This window comes from Myxocyprinus asiaticus, chromosome 41, assembly GCF_019703515.2.
Source record: "Myxocyprinus asiaticus isolate MX2 ecotype Aquarium Trade chromosome 41, UBuf_Myxa_2, whole genome shotgun sequence".
Lineage (NCBI taxonomy): Eukaryota > Metazoa > Chordata > Actinopteri > Cypriniformes > Catostomidae > Myxocyprinus > Myxocyprinus asiaticus.
In genome coordinates, this window is record NC_059384.1 from 18,330,727 (window position 1) to 18,349,630 (window position 18,904).

At 45.7% G+C, this 18,904-nt stretch overlaps 1 non-coding gene across 1 annotated transcript; it reads left to right on the forward strand.

Moving 5' to 3' along the window:
* Positions 1–13,659: 13,659 nt before the first annotated feature.
* LOC127432212 (5.8S ribosomal RNA) lies at positions 13,660–13,813 on the forward strand. Its single transcript, XR_007895721.1, has one exon. It is a non-coding gene; the product is annotated as a 5.8S ribosomal RNA (ribosomal RNA).
* The last annotated feature ends 5,091 nt before the right edge of the window (positions 13,814–18,904 follow it).

Genomic DNA, 18,904 nt, shown 5'->3' on the forward strand with positions numbered 1-18,904 from the left:
TGTATTGTGAGGGGAAGGGAAGAGTTTCATCTTAAATTTTGACCTGTTCCTCACACAGAGCTATTATATCAGAAAGACTTGGAATATAGTGCATGATTAATATGGACTATTTTATGGTGCTTTGTTAGAGCTTTTTTTTTTTTTTTTTTTTTTTTTGGAACTATAAATTGTTGTTGTATGGAAAAGAGCTGATTAAAATTCTTCAGAAATTCTCCTTTTGTGTCCCACAGAAAAACATAACAGCATACTGGTCTGAACTACATGTGTGAGAGTAAATAATGACAGAATTTTCATTTATGGATTTAACAATTTCTTTAAAAGAGCAATCGTTAAGTACAGTGTCAGATTGGCCACCGAAGCCCTAACCACAACAATCATTGTGTCGCAGTAATTGGGCAAAAAACTGAATCCCTAAACCCCATATGCTCTCTATCTTCAATACAAAAATCATTCCAAATATACAGTGCTCTCAAACCAAAGCCTGTGCAATTGCGTAGTTCTCTAATTAGGACATTCTTGATGATTGCTTTGAGACAGGGATAAAAAAACAACAATCACAAACTGAACCTCCAGAGAAGCTTCTCTTGACAGATATGCTAAACAGTCTTACCATAGGCTGCCTATTTCCATTTACCTCCCCTTCCATGTGATTGTGAAGCTCTGTCTGAGTAGACAGTTATTAAATACCTAGCTCACTGATGCTTATAATGAGGACCTCTGGGTGATGGCCAGCTCGCCTTGTTACTGTGGAGTGATTAGAAATGTGGTCTTCCTCCAGTCCATTTACCTGCCTCACAGCCTCCTTCTCTCTTCCTGTATATCTTTCATATAAGGTTAGGCAGTTAAATCAACTAATATAAAATCTGTCTATGTTGTTAAGGTGAAAGGCATTTGTGATATTCAAATATTATTCCACTTTGGTGAAACTGTAATATGCTCTAAGGCTAAACCTTGCCAAATGGTCCCTCTAGTCAATACAGAAATCAGATATCAGCTGCTAATAATCAATCAATCAATCTATCTATCTATCTATCTATCTATCTATCTATCTATCTATCTATCTATCTATCTATCTATCCATATATCTATCTATCTATCTATCTATCTATCTATCTATCTATCTATCTATCTATCTATGGCAATTCAGCAATAATGCTGGTAACACACATTGAGTCACATGGGCCAGCAGTGCAGTCTTGGTTGCTCTAAATAAATCTCACTTGTGGTAAAGGATGATTGGAGCATGCTGGGCTCAATACTCATTGAAGTATATTTAATAGGACTTAATTGCTCTCACAAACTCAGTTAACTTTTAAGTGCTTGAGTGATGATTGGTTTGTTATATTTATCAGTGTTTGGGTCAGATCCTTAATGGTGATACAATTGTTCAGTCAAGATTTCAAATGGCCCTCATTATCACTGCAAATGTTCACTAAATCAGGCCACTATAGAATTCTAATTTAAATACATTCATATATCTTGATTTACATAAGAGTAACTTTCGTATTAAAAAGAAATGCAAGATGTATGGTGTCTCAAAAGTTCTTTGTTTTATTCAAATAGTTATTGGGTGATGAGACCAAATCCCAAGACTACAAGCTTATATTTTTAGAGTGTCATGTGACGCTTTGTGTACAAAACACAGATGGATTTTAATAGAGAATGTGCCAAAAACTCAGTTCAAACCTAGACTCCGTAATATTATTAGAAAATTAGCCGGAACATGATATGATTACCCTCTGTTTTGCATTTCAGTTTCAACACTTGCATTCTTTATATCGATTCTTCCAAGTCACACAACTGCACTGCCACAAGATTGAAGAGAAAGATATGCTCTGTGATTAAGCTCACAGAGTTGTCACAGGAGCTGGCACATGCCAAAGTGACTTTTAATCGGCTTTTAATCTTTTAACCTGTTTCTGCAAAATAACAAGCGAAAAATACACTTCCATTTTATTTTTTACACATTTCTCCCTCTTTTCTAGTTATTTATTGAAAACAACTGGTTTTTCCTGAAACTAAAGGTATGCTTTCTAAAAGGTTATCAAGAAAAATATGAAGAACTATTCAGATTCTCATTGAAGCATTTGATATTGAGCACAACAGAACAATCTTTTCCACTTTTAAATATCAAAGAACTTGACAATGACATTAATTTATGAATCTGTGGAAGTCCAAAATACATCTCTCTTTTGCCGAAAAGACCCCTTTGGGATGAGGTGGATTTTGGGCTGGTAGATATGACAAACTAATCTAAGTTCATATATAGACAGACAAGTCTGTTCTTATTGGTCAATTGCAGCACTTTATGGGGTCAATTATATTTGTATAATGTAAATATATAATATATTTATATATATACTACCGGTCAAAAGTTTTGAAACACTTACTCATTCTTTATTATAATTATTTTTCACATTTTAGAATATAGTAAAGTCATCAAAACTATGGAATAACATAAATGGAACTATGGGAATTATGTTGTGACTAAACAAAATCCAAAATAATTCAAAACTGTGTTATATTTTAGCATCTTCAAAGTAGTCACCCTTTGCCTAGATTTTGCAGACATGTACTCTAGACATTTTCTCAACCAACTTCTTGAGGTATCACCCTGGGATGCTTTTTAAACAGTATTGAAGGAGTTCCCATCTATGTTGGGCACTTACTGGCAGCTTTTCTTTATTATTTGGTCCAAGTCTTCAGTTTCAAAAACATTTTTTTTATTACATTTTCGTTTTATAATGAAACAAATGAATATGGTGGCACAATTATATTTTTGTCTACAAAACTAATTTCAAACATTTAAGCATACGCCTTCACATCAAAAGATTTTTAAGATCATGAGAAACATTTCAGTCAAGTGTTTCAAAACGTTTGACCGGTAGTGTATATGTGTGTGTGTGTGTGTGTGTTTGTGCAATTTACAAAACTAGGAGGTATTACTTCACAGAACTGTGTAGTCTTTGCCAACTCTATGTCAGATCTCCACTGGGTTTTGGATTTCCTGTTGAAAGATCCCAGCTCAAAACAGATTTCAACTGGAGGGAATATTCACACACCAAGCTGTCATGCACAATTATTATTAATATCCCAAGATCCTGTATCATCCACGCCTGTAACAATGCATCTTAATGTGTTTGATCAAGATGAACAAGATTAAACAGGGTCAAATTATGTACATTATGCATAATCAGAGGGATCAGACAGTAAATCCCTCAAGAATATGTTTTTTTTTTTTTATTGATTATAGACCAATATGGTCATTATGCAAAGTTTGATTACTGCCCCATACAACTAGAGATATTTAATCCCTTAGTGGTTCATTCCAGTAAGCACAGAATATTTCCAAAACATTGAGTAGACATCAACTTATCACATGCAGATATAAGTTAATATTTTCTTCTGTTATCCATCAAGCTTTCAGGGCTAAGCCATTTATCAATCTATCAGTATACATAAAAAAAAAAAGAAAAAAGAAACACAACCCTTGCTAGATCTGACCCTCTAAACACAGTATGCTTAGACTGATGTGCTGAAATTGAAATTGGTTGTCTGTTCTACTGGAAAATTATACATGGCCCATCAACATAGATAAAGTGCGGTACCTTGCAGAGCTGTACAAGCCACCATTGCTATTGCTCAGTGTTGCCATTATCATATTTCTGCTGTGTACTGAGGAGTTAAAGTCTTGGAGAAACTGTGGCAATATGGCCATGACTCTCCTTTCCAATTTCATATTTTTATTGTCTCAGCTGTCAAGGAAATTTATTGATGCAATAAAACTAAACATCTGTTGCTGGTCCATCTGTCCACTGTTCAGACAAGAAAAAAGATGGCAAAAGCTAGTGAGCTGCATGCCTACATCAGTGGTGTAAAGTAACTAAGTACAAATACTTCGTTAATGTCCCAAGCTTTTTTCAAAATGTGTACTTTCTTGAATAGGCCTGTTTAAATTTGTTGCATCTTTTACTTTTACTTCACTATATTTTTTAGCTAAACAAATCCTTTTTACTCTGATAAAGACACTATCATTACTCATAACCCAGATTAAAAAATTTAGTTTTTATTATTTGCGAAAAGAGAGCAGAGAGCAGTGTGTTTGGTTGACAGCAGCCAGTGCAAGCACACAGACACTCAACGCATGCGCGTATGGAGTCTGTGTCAGACCAGCGAGGCATGCTGAACTTAACACACTTACACACGCACAGATAAGATGTAATTTACTCTAGCTGTGTACAAACCTGACAGTCTGTGTATTAATCACTGTCTATAAGCCACATACATGAGTCAGCGGCCGGGATATTCATGGTGGCGAACATTTACTCCGCCTTGACGCTTCGCTGGTGAATGGGCCGCTTCAGCTTCCTGATTCCCTGCAGCACTTCGGCGGGAGTTTTGTATCCTTATAAGCAATTGTGTTATTGAGTATATGTATGTATATATATAACTAAAACAGCTGCTTACGTGTTTGCGTCTTTTTAAAGATGTCATTCCATAAGTGTTTTCTGATGCGAGGGGCACATCCCGCCGTCAATTCAGAATGAGAACTGCATTTGCTGTTTGGGCCACGCCCATGCAGAGACAGCTCTCATTGAGACAGACTGCCCTCATTGTGAGGGCATGAGTCTCAAGACGCATCGTTCACGAATCGCTCTTGTTCTCAGGGACGATTCAGCCTCACGCATCCTCCCACCTGCCTCTTCTGTGACTCCTGAGGGATCACACGAGGAGGCACGGCGGGGCCGCAAGATCAAGCAGGATGAATTTGAGGTGGACCTCGTGCCAGCACATGCCCCGCGAGCTCCTCAATCTCCATATACTGTGTCTATGCCAATACAGTGTGTGCATGACGAGCATAGGCCCTCTGCAGGAGCGCACGGGCTCGTCATATTCGGCGGTTCTGATGCTGGGGATGATGAAGGGATTTACAGCCGTTATTTCCTCATTCTGGAGAAGGATTACTGGGCTTCAGCCCATTCTAGTTCTGAGACGCTTGAATCGCTCGCGACGCACCCATTCAGAATGTTAACTCAGAACAGATCTTACAGACCATTCTTCGGTGTCTGTTTCAGTTCAAACTAAAAAAAAAAAAAAAACGTCATTTCATGCGCATCTCGGTGACTTACCGCTGTCTGGCTGCTCTTGCACCATGGACAGCGCCAGACTTCAACCAACAGGGTTGAAAACAAATTTTCAGAAGGAAAGCGCTGACCACAAATGCATCCAACACAGCCTGGGGTGTGTGATGGACGCCCGACTTTCAACACCTGGACAGGTGCGGAACCAGTGTTGGGTAAATTACTGTACTAATTACTCTTTCTGAAAAGTAAGTGCACTACTTATTACTAATTACTTTCTAAAACACTTATAAACCTCGACCAGATGAAAAATCTAAGGATAGACATGAAATTGTTCTTTTAATACTTTCAAATAAATAATATAAAATCAAATAAATGAATCATGAACTGGCCAAAGAATTTAAGAGGGCTGCACAAAACATACATTTTAACATTAGACATTAAATTTCAAGTTTAAATTCACTATTGTTTTATATAGAATTGTTCTATAGTCTATACAGTATTTAACACAATTACATCAGAAGTAACTGTAATTAAATTACTGAAAAATTAAGAGTAATCCCTTACTTTACTTTTCAATGAAAAAATAATTTAATTACAGTAATACATTACTTTGTAATGCATTACACCCAACCCTGTGCGAAACGGGTGTGACAAGTTAACTGCCTAGAGCTACTGGCTGTCTTTCTAGCTTTGAGAGCTTTTCATTCTGATATTGTGAATCACCACATTCTGATTCGTTTGGACAACACAACAGTAATGGCATATATAAGTCACCAGGACGCGCTGGCCCACGTATGTGACACAAGTATGTGTTTCACCTGGTGCGCCTCCTTGATTCTTTCATCAGAAAAATCTGAGTGGACATGGAAACAGTTCTGTTAATCAGTCCTGGTTTCTGGAAATGTTAGAAATATTGGACGGGCCTCCATGGGAAATACTGCTGAAGAAAGATCTTCTCTCTCAAACACAAGGCACGGTTTGGCATCCCTAGCCAGAGCTGCGAAGCCTACATGTGTGGCCTTTGAACGGAGCACAGAGGATGAGCCAGAATTGGCCAGAAATGGTTATGTACAACATATTACAGGCAGGGTTGGGAGGGTTACTTTTGAAAAGTATTCTACTACAGATTACAGAATACATGCTGTAAAATGTAATTTGTAACATATTCTGTTAGATTACTCAAGGCCAGTAACATATTCTAAATACTTTGGATTACTTCTTCAGCACTGGTAGATTTTTTCACTTGTTTTGACTATAAAAATTCTGCCAGTACAATAAGACAAAATACACATGTTAAAAATACATTATCTGAAAAACCTAAATATCTTATGCAGTGTTGTTTCTAAAACAAGATAAATCAAATTGATCTTGTTTTACATATTTTTAGATATTTTAACAGGAAAACAATAAAAAAATAATTATCAAGAATAAATTTTTTGCTCTAATTCAAAGGTCTTACTAGAAAATAAGAAATTATGATCCAATGTGAATTTTCTTGATAAAAAAATATGATCGTGCCTGGTAACGTGCATGTAAAATGGCTAGAAATAGCATTAACGTAAAGCTGACAATTTACACAAGGTTTATTTCTATTTCTTCTGCTCCAAACTTACTTCAAACTTACTTCTCTGTCTGCTTGTATGAATGTAACACATCATAAGAAAGTGTTTCACCACTGTTCAAATGCACTTTGGATCGCATCATTTATATGTATAAATGTTTTCCATCTGAAAGGACTAAATATTATATGAAACAAATGACAATAAAATGCAAAGTAATCTCTTCAGTAATCAAAATACTTTTTGAATGTAACTGTATTCTAATTACCAATGATTTAAATTGTAACTGTAGTGGAATACAGTTACTTATATTTTGTATTTTAAATACATAATCCTGTTACATGTATTCTGTTACTCCCCAACCCTGATTACAGGCTAGAGCACCGTCCACGAGATGCCTTTACGCACTGAAATGGAATGTGTTCACTAATTGGTGCTTTTCACACGGCAAAGACCCAGTGAACTGCCCCATACCTGAAATTCTTACATTTCTTAAGAGCAATCGGATGCAGGGCTCACTCCGTCTATGCTCAAAGTTTATGTGGCGACTTTATCTGCGTATCACGCACCTGAAACCGGCATCTCTATAGGAAAACATGATTTAATCATAATTCCTAGGGGGGCAGGGCAGCTAAATCCCCCTCGCCCAGCTACAGTCCCGACTTGGGAGCTAACTTGGTCCTAAAAGTGCTCGTAGTGCCTCCCTTCGAGCCTCTGGACTATGTTGAATTGCGTGTGCTTTCTCTTAAGACCACATTACTGCTGGCATTGGCCTCAATAATATGGGTCGGAGATTTGTAAGCACTCTCAGTTAACAATTCATGTCTGGAGTTTGGTCCGGGTCTTTCAAAACCACTGTCAAACCCAGAAAAGCTTATGCCTAAGGTTCCCTATCTGTCACTCACTCAACGTTGTGTCGATGTAGTGACACTAGGGGTCACTCTTGGGAGCCCGAGACACCTCTGGTCTTTGATAAAAGGCCAATGAAAATTGGCGAGTGGTATTTGCATACCACTCCCCCAGACATACTGGTATAAAAGGAGCTGGTATACAACCACTCATTCAGATTTTCTCTTCGGAGCCGAACGGTCGATGTTTACTGAGCTGACTGTTCATTCACCTCTGCTGGATCTGACGGCGCGCTGATGGCGCGCTTCTCCCTCCTCTGCACTGGTGCATGGCAGAAATAAGAGAGTATATTTCTCTAAAAGAGTATATTTCTCTAAAAGAGCGGCACACACAGAATGTCTTTTTAAAGACGCATCTTTTTAAAGATGCCTTTTCGTTTGTGTGTTATTCCTGGTTGCGGTCGTTATCTCTCAACTTCTGATGGTCACGATCGCTGTCTTTCCTGTCTGGGCGCGACCCATGCGGAGACAGCGTTCGTGGATGGATCATGTACTCATGTACTCATTGCGAGAACATGACCATGGCAACGTTGCGGTCGCAGCTTGCTTTCGTAAGAAACCTCTTGTTCGGAGCCCGCGAAGCTGATGAGCTCTCGAGCGCAGCATTGGAGAGCGGGCTCGTCCAGTCGGATGCAGAAGCCTCAGCTCGGCTACCCCCCTCAGGTACGGTTGCCCAGTCACAGGCGTCAAGGGGCTATTCGGCAATTCCCCCAGTGGATAAGGCGCTCGCGGTGCACCTATGCCCACAGAGCGCTGCCACCTGGCGTGGGTGCCCAAAGCTCCCGTCCAAGGCCTGTAGGTTTACGTCGTCCCTGACGGTCAAAGCCTACAGTGCCGCTGGACAAGCCGCCTCCACCCTGCATGCTATGGCTCTCCTGCAAGTCCACCAAGCCAAGGCGCTAAAAGAACTGCACGAGGGTAGTTCTGCCCCGGGACTGATGCAGGAGCTGAGCCCGGCAACCGACCTCACTCTCCAGGCGACGAAGGTCATGGCGCGGTCTCTCGGGAGGACTAGGGCTTCGGGTCAACTGGGAAAAGAGCAAGCTCCTCCCGGTTCAGAGCATCTCTTTTCTCGGCTTGGAGTTGGACTCAGTCTCGTCGACGGCGCGCCTCACGAACGAGCGTGCACAGTCAGTGCTGACCTGTTTGGAGGCATTCAGACAGAAGACAGTGGTTCCACTGAAACTGTTTCAGAGGCTCCTGGGGCATATGGCATCCTCAACGGTGGCCACTCCGCTCGGGTTGATACATATGAGACTGCTTCAGCACTGGCTTCAGACTCGAGTCCCAAGATGGGTATGGTGCTGCGGGACACATCGCGTGGCCATCACGCCGATCTGTCACCGCCTCTTCAGCCCTTGGACCGACCTCACGTTTCTATGGGCAGGCATTCCCCTAGAGCAGGTCTCCTGGTGCGTTGTGGTTATGACAGACGCCTCCAAAACGGGCTGGGGCGCTGTATGCAATGGGTACGCAGCAGCCGGCTCATGGATGGGCCTGCTGTTGCGTTGGCACATCAACTGCCTCGAGTTGCTGGCAATTCTGCTTGCCCTGCGGAGGTTTCGGCCGTTGATCCAGGGCAAGCATGTGTTAGTTCGGACAGACAACACGGCAACGGTAGCATATGTCAACCGTCAAGGTGGTCTGTGCTCCCGTTGTATGTCACAACTCGCCCACCGTCTCCTCCTCTGGAGTCAGCAGCACCTCAAGTCGCTGCAAGCCACTCACATCACGGGCGACCTCAACACTGCAGTGGACGTGCTGTCACGGCAGGTTACCCTCAGGGGAGAGTGGAGACTCCATCCTCAGGTGGTCCAGCAGATTTGGAGTCAATTCGGGCAGGCACAGGTAGACCTGTTCACCTCCCAAGAATCCTCCCACTGCCCGCTCTGGTACGCCCTGACCGAGGCACCTTTTGGTATAGACGCGCTGGCACACAGCTGGCCCCCTGGACTTCGCAAATATGCATTTCCCCCAGTGAGCCTACTTGCACAGACCCTGTGCAAGGTCAGGGAGGATGAGGAGCAGGTCATCCTGGTAGCACCCTACTGGCCCACCCAGATGTGGTTCTCGGACCTCAGGCTCCTTGCGACAGCCCCCCCCGGTGAATTCCCCTGAGGAAGGACCTTCTTTCTCAGGGACGGGGCACCATCTGGCACCCGCGACCAGACCTCTGGAATCTCCATGTCTGGCCCCTGGATGGGACATGGAAGACTTAAGAGGCCTACCACCCACGGTGGTAGACACGATCACTCAGGCTAGGGCCCCCTCTACGAGGCGCCTGTATGCCTTTAAGTGGCATCTGATCGCTAAGTGGTGTTCTTCCCGACGCGAAGACCCCAAGAGATGCACAGTCGGATCGGTGCTTTCCTTCCTGCAGGAGAGGTTGGAAGGGTGGCTGTCCCCCTCCACCTTGAAGGTGTATGTAGCCGCTATAGTGGCACACCACGACACAGTGGACGGTAAGTCCTTAGGGAAGCATGACCTGATCATCAGGTTCCTGAAAGGCGCCAGGAGGTGGAATCCCTTCAGACCGTGCCTCATTCCCTCATGGGACCTCTCTGTAGTTCTTCAGGGTCTACGGAGAGTCCCCTTTGAGCCCTTGCAGTCAGCCGAGCTTAAGGCACTCTCTTTGAAGACTTCCCTCCTGACTGCGCTCACTTCCATCAAGAGGGTAGGAGACCTGCAGGCGTTCTCTGTCAGCGAAATGTGCCTGGAGTTCAGTCCGGGCTACTCTCACGTGATCCTGAGACCCTGACCGGGCTATGTGCCCAAGGTTCCCACGACCCCTTTTAGGGACCAGGTGGTGAACCTGCAAGCGCTGCCCCAGGAGGAGGCAGACCCAGCCCTGACATTGCTGTGTCCGGTGCGTGCTTTGCGCATCTATTTGGATCGCACGCAGAGCTTTAGAGTCTCTGAGCAGCTCTTTGTCTGCTTTGGTGGACAGCGGAAAGGAAGCGCTGTCTCCAAGCAGAGGATTACCCACTGGCTCATTGATGCCATAACAATGGCATATCACGCCCAGGACGTGCCAGCCCCAGCAGGGCTACGAGCCCACTCTACCAGGGGTGTAGTGGCCTCCTGGGCCTTGACCAGTGGCGCCTCTCTAACAGACATTTGCAGAGCAGTGGGACTGCTCTGCAACACCCAACACCTTTGCGAGGTTCTACAATCTCCAGGTGGAACTGGTTTCGTCCCGTGTAGTGGCACGCACAAGCAGGTAAGTGCATTGTTGACTCCCAGTAGTGTTCACAAACTGTGTTCCCAGGATGATTTCCTCTGAACCCTGTGGCAGATGAGTTCGTGGAGAAACTCACTGCCGGCTCAGTACATGTGCTAACTAAGCCCTGAACTGGGGTATGTGCTCCGCATGTGGTGGTTCCCCATAGGTAAACCCATGCGACATATATCTTCCACTAATTTGTTTCCCTGTTGGTAAACTGCGTATTCCTTGGGCAGAGGCCCCTCTGCTCCAGTCACCATGTTTGTAGAAACTCCTCCCCCGTAGGGTAGGACCTACCATGGGACTTCTCCACATGACATACTTCCGACAAAGTTCGGCAAGACCATGTAACGTTTTTCCACTCAAAATACCCCCCCCCCTTTCTGGGCAGGGTGTGGTCTCCATGGTGTCTTCCCTTTGGGAGGGACACCCCCCCAACATAGACCTGGTGGCCCCAGTCAGTTAATTCCTTTTTTTGGGGGAGAGGAAAAAAAAGAGGATAAGAGCCCATGACTCAGCTAGCCTGTCTCTATCTTTTGGGCAGTTGACTTGTCCCCAAAGGGCCGTTCGACACTCATAACAGCGTTGGGGGAGGTTACGTGTCGGCTTGGTGCGCTGGCTACGAGGCACACAGTGGTCTGCCCATCACACACTGCCAGTTCACATAACAGTTCAGCCAGTTGCGGTGTTTCGTATAGGAACCCCTAGTGTCACTACATCGACACAAAGTTGAGTGAGTGACAGATAGGGAATGTCCTGGTTACTTGCATAACCTCCGTTCCCTGATGGAGGGAACGAGATGTTGTGTCCCTCCTGCCACAATGCTGAACTACCCACTGAAATGACCGGGACCTTGTCTCGGCTCCTCAGCACAAAACCTGAATGAGTGGTTGCATACCAGCTCCTTTTATACCTGTATGGTCGGGGGAGTGGTATGCAAATACCACTCGCCAATTTTCATTGGCCTTTTATCAAAGACCAGAGGTGTCTCGGGCTCCCAAGTTTGACCCCTAGTGTCACTACATCGACACAACATCTCGTTCCCTCCATCAGGGAATGGAGGTTACTCAAGTAACCAGGACGTTATAACCACACCCTTCAGAGCGCAGGTGGTTCACCTTCAAGACAATTGTTATGCCCTTTGCGAGTGCTACACACATACGTTGAGCGCACACGCTAATACAGACTGTCTGCCCAGCTCTTTGTGTGCTATGGAGGATGCACGAAAGGAATGTCCATCTCCAAGCAAAGATATTATCACTGGATCATTGACCCTGACTTACGAGTCGCAGGGTGCAAATTGCCCAATTGGTATTAAAGTACACTCAACTAGAGGCGTGGCCTCTTCATGGGCATGGACGAACAGTGTGTCTTTACAAGACATATGTTTTGCAGCAGGATGGTCTTCTCAAGACACATTCGCAAGGTTTTTCAACCTAAATGTAACATCTCTCTCAAAACAAGCTCTCTATGTTTAGAGTGCTTGCTTATTTATTGGCCAAATCTATATTTATGTCCCTGTTTTTAAGTACGGGCTGTCACTTTACACAACCGCCTGCATTTGGACCGTTGTGTTCCCAAATTTACAAGCACTTCATTATAAATAAAACGTCCTTTCTGACAGGGTTCGTGAAGGGGTTAATCCATACTATATGACCATAGTTCAAATATATACAGTATTCTGAGTGTTCCCCTCCTGGCTGACTATGAGGGTCATTCACTTGCGGCATACTCATGTCGGTCACCCTGCCGAGAAACTGTGGCATCATGTTTCCTCTCTGGAAAGATAATGTTGTATAGTGCAGCGTGATGGGAATCTGTTACCCGCTTCCTGACACAATGTCAAGTGTACTGAATCATAAGGGAACGTCTCGGCTATCTATGTAACCTTGGTTCCCTGAGATGAAGGGAACGAGACATTGCATAAGCTGGCCGCACTGCGGACTCAGGGTTTTTTGAGGTGCAAATGATGCGCTCTTTGTCCCTCAGACAGAAAATTCAGAGGAATGGTGTTTGCGTGCCCGCTTTTATACCGGACAGCATCATGCCTGAAAGGGCAGGGCGTAAACACCATAGCCAATCCTGGCATTATTGTAGAAAGGTTTCAACTAGGTTGTGTAGAAGGACATCAGCTTCCTGATGCAATGTCTCGTTTCCTTCATCTCAGGGAACTGAGTTTACATATGTAACCAAGACCAAGTTTTTGGCCATCTGTCCTGGAAAAATAAATTATATTCGCAAAATCTCCAGGAATTTGAAAATGTTCCTGATGCATTCACCCATTCGAGTACTTATTTGTGTACAAACTATTCAAGAAGACTGATAAACGTGCTCTCGTAAACCGTTCTTTCATATTAATCTTCAGAAAGTCAGATTCCTTTTTGAATCGGTTAATTTGGACGATTCATGTATATTCTACTAAAGTTCTACTAAACCATCCTCTCATATGAAGCATTGGGAAGTTCGATTCATTTTAGTGAATCAGTTTGTTCGTAGGATTCATGTATATGAACCGTATTAAAGGACGATTAATTTGAGTTTCATGCAGAATACCCTATGCATTATTTCACTTTTTCTTATTTGTTGCTGAATATCCAACTTCTTAGAGTGACAAGTGGCATTCAGCCACGCAAGATGGAACAATAACAGGTCTGTTGTGCCCTTAGATGTCTGGGGCTGCATGTGCACCACAATGGGTGGATCAACGTGCGCTCCGCCCCCAATGGGTGCCCGCTAGGCTGACCTCCTCCGTAGGTTCAAAGACCCCGAGTCAGATTCCCCACGGGGAAAAGAGACCAGGGTGCCTGCCCGGGGTCCTTCACCTTCATTCCATTCGTGTCTGACTCAGTTCCATGGCATCAACCCCAATGCCATACAAAGATTACAACACTTAGTGGAGGATCACTTGGCTTGTGCATCGATGCAGAACGCAGCTAGCTGCGAGAACTAATGAGAATTGCAGGTCACATTGATCATCGATACTTCGAACGCACATTGAGGCCCCAGGTTCCTCCCGGAGCTACACCTGTCTGAGGGTCACTTTCCCATTGATCGGTCTTCTCGACCATGGCTGGAGGCTCGCAGGCAGATGCTGGTGCACCTTCGTCCTCCAAAACACAGACGACACTCCTGTCCGGTCCGTCACCTCTCCACGGCACCTCCGATTGAGTTCGGGTGGCTGGCAGGTGTGCCAAACTCACTTCAGACCAGTCCCTATCTGCGGGGTGGCCACTCACTCAGTTCAGATCAGATGAGACGACCTGCTGAATTTAAGCATATTACTAAGCAGAGGAAAAGAAACTAAGCAGAATTCCTTCAGTAGCAGCAAGTGATGAGGGAAGAGCCCTGAGCCAAATCCCCGCCCGGGGCATGGGAAATGTGGCATATGGAAGACCGCTTTCTCCCAGCGCGGGATGGTCCTTCTGATGGAGGCTTAGCCCAAGGACGGTATGAGGTCGGTAACAACCACCGCCCCGCCGGGGCACAGTTTTCTCAGAGTTGGGTTGTTTGTGAATGCAGCCCAAAGCATGTGGTAAACTCCATCTAAGGCTAAATATCGGCACGAGACCGATAGTCGACAAGGGCCGTAAGGGAAAGTTGAAAAGAACTTTGAAGAGAGATTAAGAAGGCGTGAAACCATTAAGAGGTAAAATGGTGGGTTCCGCATGGTCCGCCCAGAGGATCAAACTCAGTGGGCATGGTCGGGCCGGTTGGGCATGCGGATCGCCCTCGGGGGACCGCTGTCTGGTTCGGGCTAAGCCACCGCTGGGTGCACTTACTCTGTGGTGGTCCCATACCCGGCCATCGCTGGCAGAAACAGAGTCTAACAGAGCTAAGCCATGACGAGTAGGAGTGGCACGGAAGCCTAGGTTGCGGGCCCGGGTGGAGCAGCCGCAGGTGCAGATCTTGGTGGTAGTAGCAAATATTCAAACGGGAGCTTTGAAGGCCGAAGTGGAGAAGGGTTTCATGTGAACAGCAGTTGAACATGGGTCAGTCGGACCTAAGGGAAAGGTGGGGTGATGGCCTCCATCACCCCTGGCCGGTCAAAAGGGAGTCGGGTTCAGATCCCTGAACCCAGAGTGGCAGGGAAGAGTTCTCTTTTCTTTGTCCTTGGCCGAGTTATGAGGTAAAATCAGTCTGTGTTGGGCCATTCACTTGCTGGGGGGCGTGACCGAGGGCCCCCACCCGAATGTACCACCATCATCCCAGAGGGGACGAGCAGGACTACCATCGTCCTGAGTTTGCTGCCGATCTGGGCTTCTCTGACTAAGCTGTGAGGGTAAATGTGGAGGTTTGTGCCCAAAGTCATTCAAAACCTAAGTCCGCAAAAAAGCGAGTCGACCAAATCCCCGATGGCACCTCTCTGCTGACTCCCCTGACGGGCCAAGATCCAGTCGTTCGGAAATCAAAGTTCTCTGATAATTTACTCAACCTCATGCCATCTGAGATATGTATGTCTTTCTTTCTTCTGCAAAACACTTTTAAAGATGTGTAGAAAAAGATCCAGGCTCAGCAGGTCCTTAGAATGTGAGAAGATGGTGATTAGAAATCTGTAGGTCCAAAAAGCACTGATAGTCAGCATAAGCACTTATAATAAGCACAGTGCAAAATTTAAGCACTTTTTAAAAGATCGCTTCCAGTCAGGTGTTGACGAATTGCTGAATTTACCAGAGTGCTCCTGTGATGTAATTGTGATGGCACGTGAACTGACACGTGAGAGACACGCAACCAATGAGTCGTAGGAACGTGCCAATACGCTTGGTTCACAGGAGCACTTGGGTAAATTCAGCCATTTTTCAACGCCTGATTGGAAACTATCTTTTATAGTTAAAAAGTGCTTAAATATCGTTATTTTTCACACACAAAATGATTGATTCGCTTTAGAAGACATTAATGTCACCACTGGAGATCAGAATCAGAATCAGAACCAGCTTTATTGCCAAGTATGCTTACACATACAAGGAATTTGTCTTGGTGACAGGAGCTTCCAGTGTACAACAATACAAAAACAATACAAAAACAGCAGCAAGACATAGATAATAATAAAAAATAAAAAATAGTTATACACATACGTACATACACACACAGACACAAACATACATATATAAACACATACACTTACGTAGTGCAATCTAATACAAATCTGTTATCTGTTATGTACAGTGCAAATACAAATCTGTTATGTACAGTGCAAATGTTTGTTTTTTTTGTTTTTTTTTAGACGAATGAAATGGCAGAAGAGGTTGGATGTGTTGGATAAATATAAAAAAAGAGTAAACTGTGTATTGCACTTAGTTATTGCTCAATGGGGCAATTTAACTGTTCATGAGATGGATAGCCTGAGGGAAAAAACTGTTCCTGTGACTGACAGTTCTGGTGCTCAGAGCTCTGAAGCGTCGGCCAGAAGGCAACAGTTCAAAAAGGTAGTGGGCAGGGTGAGTGGGGTCCAGATTTTTACAGCCTTTTTCTTCACTCTGGAAGTGTATAGTTCTTGAAGGGGGGCAGGGGGCAACCAATAATCCTCTCAGCAGTCCGAATTGTCCTTTGTAGTCTTCTGATGTCTGATTTCGTAGCTGAACCAAACCAGACAGTTACTGAAGTGCAGAGGACAGACTCAATGACCGCTGAGTAGAACTGTATCAGCAGTGCCTGTGGCAGGGCCTCTGCTGGGCCTTTTTCACAATGGAGTCAATGTGTGTGTGGCAGCGGGGGCATGGTCAAGCATCTCTCCGGAGAGAGAAAGCGGTAAGGGCACTTACACCTGAGCTAAATTATGTCTAACACCTGTCTCTAATTTCAGTGAGCACGGGGAGAGCGGCATAAATAGAGCCAGACCACAAGTAGAAGAGAGAGAGAGCCTGGGCACTGATTGTGAAGCCAAGACTTTATTGTTGCAAAGTTGAGAGTTTATTTTGTGAAGTAGCTTGTGGATTTTAGACTGAGTTATTGAACAGCGTAAAGCCTTGAAAGACTGTATTTGCTGCAGTGAGGAAAATAAACGCTTACCTGAACCAGGAAAAGCTGCTTCTCGCCTCCTCTTTACACTGGTGCCAAAACCCGGGACTGAAGTTTGGTTGAAAATGGATGGAAGTCACCCCATAGAGTCCTCCCAGTTGGAGGAGATCCTCCAGGCCCTCGCTGGCCTACATCGGAGCCACCAGCAATCCCTGCTTGAGCTTCAGCAAGATCAAGACCACCGGGTTGTGGAGCTCATGCGCGCTCAAGCAGAGGACCGACAGGTGATCCGGAGCCTTCTCAGCCAGGAGGCAACCCCAGCCGCGACCCCGGACACCCACACGCCGTTACCCCCGCCTGCGTTACAAAAGATGGGGGCGGCGGATGACCCAGAGGTATTCCTGGATCTCTTTGAACGCACTACCGAGATCTGGGGCTGGCCGCTCGACCAGTGGGCGGCCCGACTCATTCCGCTACTGTCCAGGGAAGCCCAGCTTGCGGCTCAACAACTACCAGCGATGAGCCTCCTGGCCTACGGAGACTTAAAAAAAGCCATCCTGCAATGGATTGGTCGGAGTCTGGAAGAAAGTCGTCAGCTCTTCCAGATCCTGAAGTTGGAGAACTCCCACCGCCCGTTTACCTTTGCCCAGCGGCTCCGCGACGCCTGCCGAAGATGGTTGCTAGCGGGGGACCGCGGCGTCAATGCGATCATCGACCAGGTGGTACTGGAGCAATTAATACGACAACTGCCAAAAGGGACGGCGGAGTGGGTCCAGTGCCACTGCCCGGCGTCGCTGAGGAAGATATCCGGCTTGTGGAGGACCACATGGCGGCGATCCCGAGGGCGGAAGAGCCCTCCCTCTCTCTCTCTCTTCCCCCTGTCTCATTCCCCTCCCCTATCTCCTCTCATTCTGCTCTCTCTCCAGGTCCCGTTCCTGCCCCAAGCAGACGAGGAGGACTTCAGCCACGGAGACCAGTTCCCCAGGTGTGGGAGGCGTCACTGTGGCAGCGGGGGCGTGGTCAAGCATCTCTCTGGAGAGAGAAAGCGGTAAGGGCGCTTACACCTGAGCTAAATTATGTCTAACACCTGTCTCTAATTTCAGTGAGCACGGGGAGAGTGGCATAAAGAGAGCGACACAACGCTCAGTCAAGAGAGAGACTGGATATGACAGAGCCGAGCCAGAGCAACGATTCCCTAATAGTGAGAGTTTATTTGTAGAAACAGTGTGTGTTAGGGTTTAGAAAGCATCTAAAGGTAAACTGTAAAGTGGTGTCGAGGAAGAGGGGAAATAAAGCCTCACCTGAAGAAGGAAAACTGCTTCTTGCGTCATCTTTTACAGTTACCTTCCCCTATACCAATGCCCCGCCGCTCTCCCCCTCGGGGGGGGGGGGGGGGGGCGCCCACTGACGCAAGTGGGGGCGTAGCGCCTGGGCCGGCCTGCCGGAGGTGCGGAGACCCGGGCCACTTCCGAGATCAGTGCCCTCTGATGGAGCTGGGGACAGTGGTGCAGGTCTCTGACCTCCTACAGGCTGCCCCCGACCGGGCCGGAGCATACCGGATACCAGTAAGTGTCAAGGGGGGTACTCACCAAGCGTTGGTGGACATCGGGTGTAATCAAACCACTATCCACCAACGCTTGTTTCAACCCGAGGCATTGGTCACAACTAAAACGGTTAAGGTGAAATGTGTACACGGGGATATTCACAAGTATCCGGTGGTGACCCTGACAATTAAATTTCGGGGGAAAAAGCATAGAGTGGAGGCTGCGGTTAGTTCCCGCCTCACCCATCCACTGATTTTGGGGACTGATTGGCCTGATTTTAGAGTTTTATTAAAGGGAATTTGCACGGATGGATCCTGTGTGAAAATAGGGAGATGTGTGTTGTGCGATGCTCTGGCAGGGGAGGCGGAGCCGGGGCCGTCCTCGACAGCTCCACGTCATGATGACGAGAGAGGGGGAGAGGCTGCAGCCCCTCCCCTTCTCAGGGAATTCCCTGATGGGGATTTCCCTTTGGAGCAATCGTGAGACAAACCCTCAAACACGCCTTTGACCAAGTGAGAGTCATCGATGGTCAACGACTCCAGCCTGACACCGCACTTTCATACCCCTATTTTGCAATTATAAATGAGCGGTTGTATCGAGTGACACAGGACACTCGGACCAAAGAGGATAC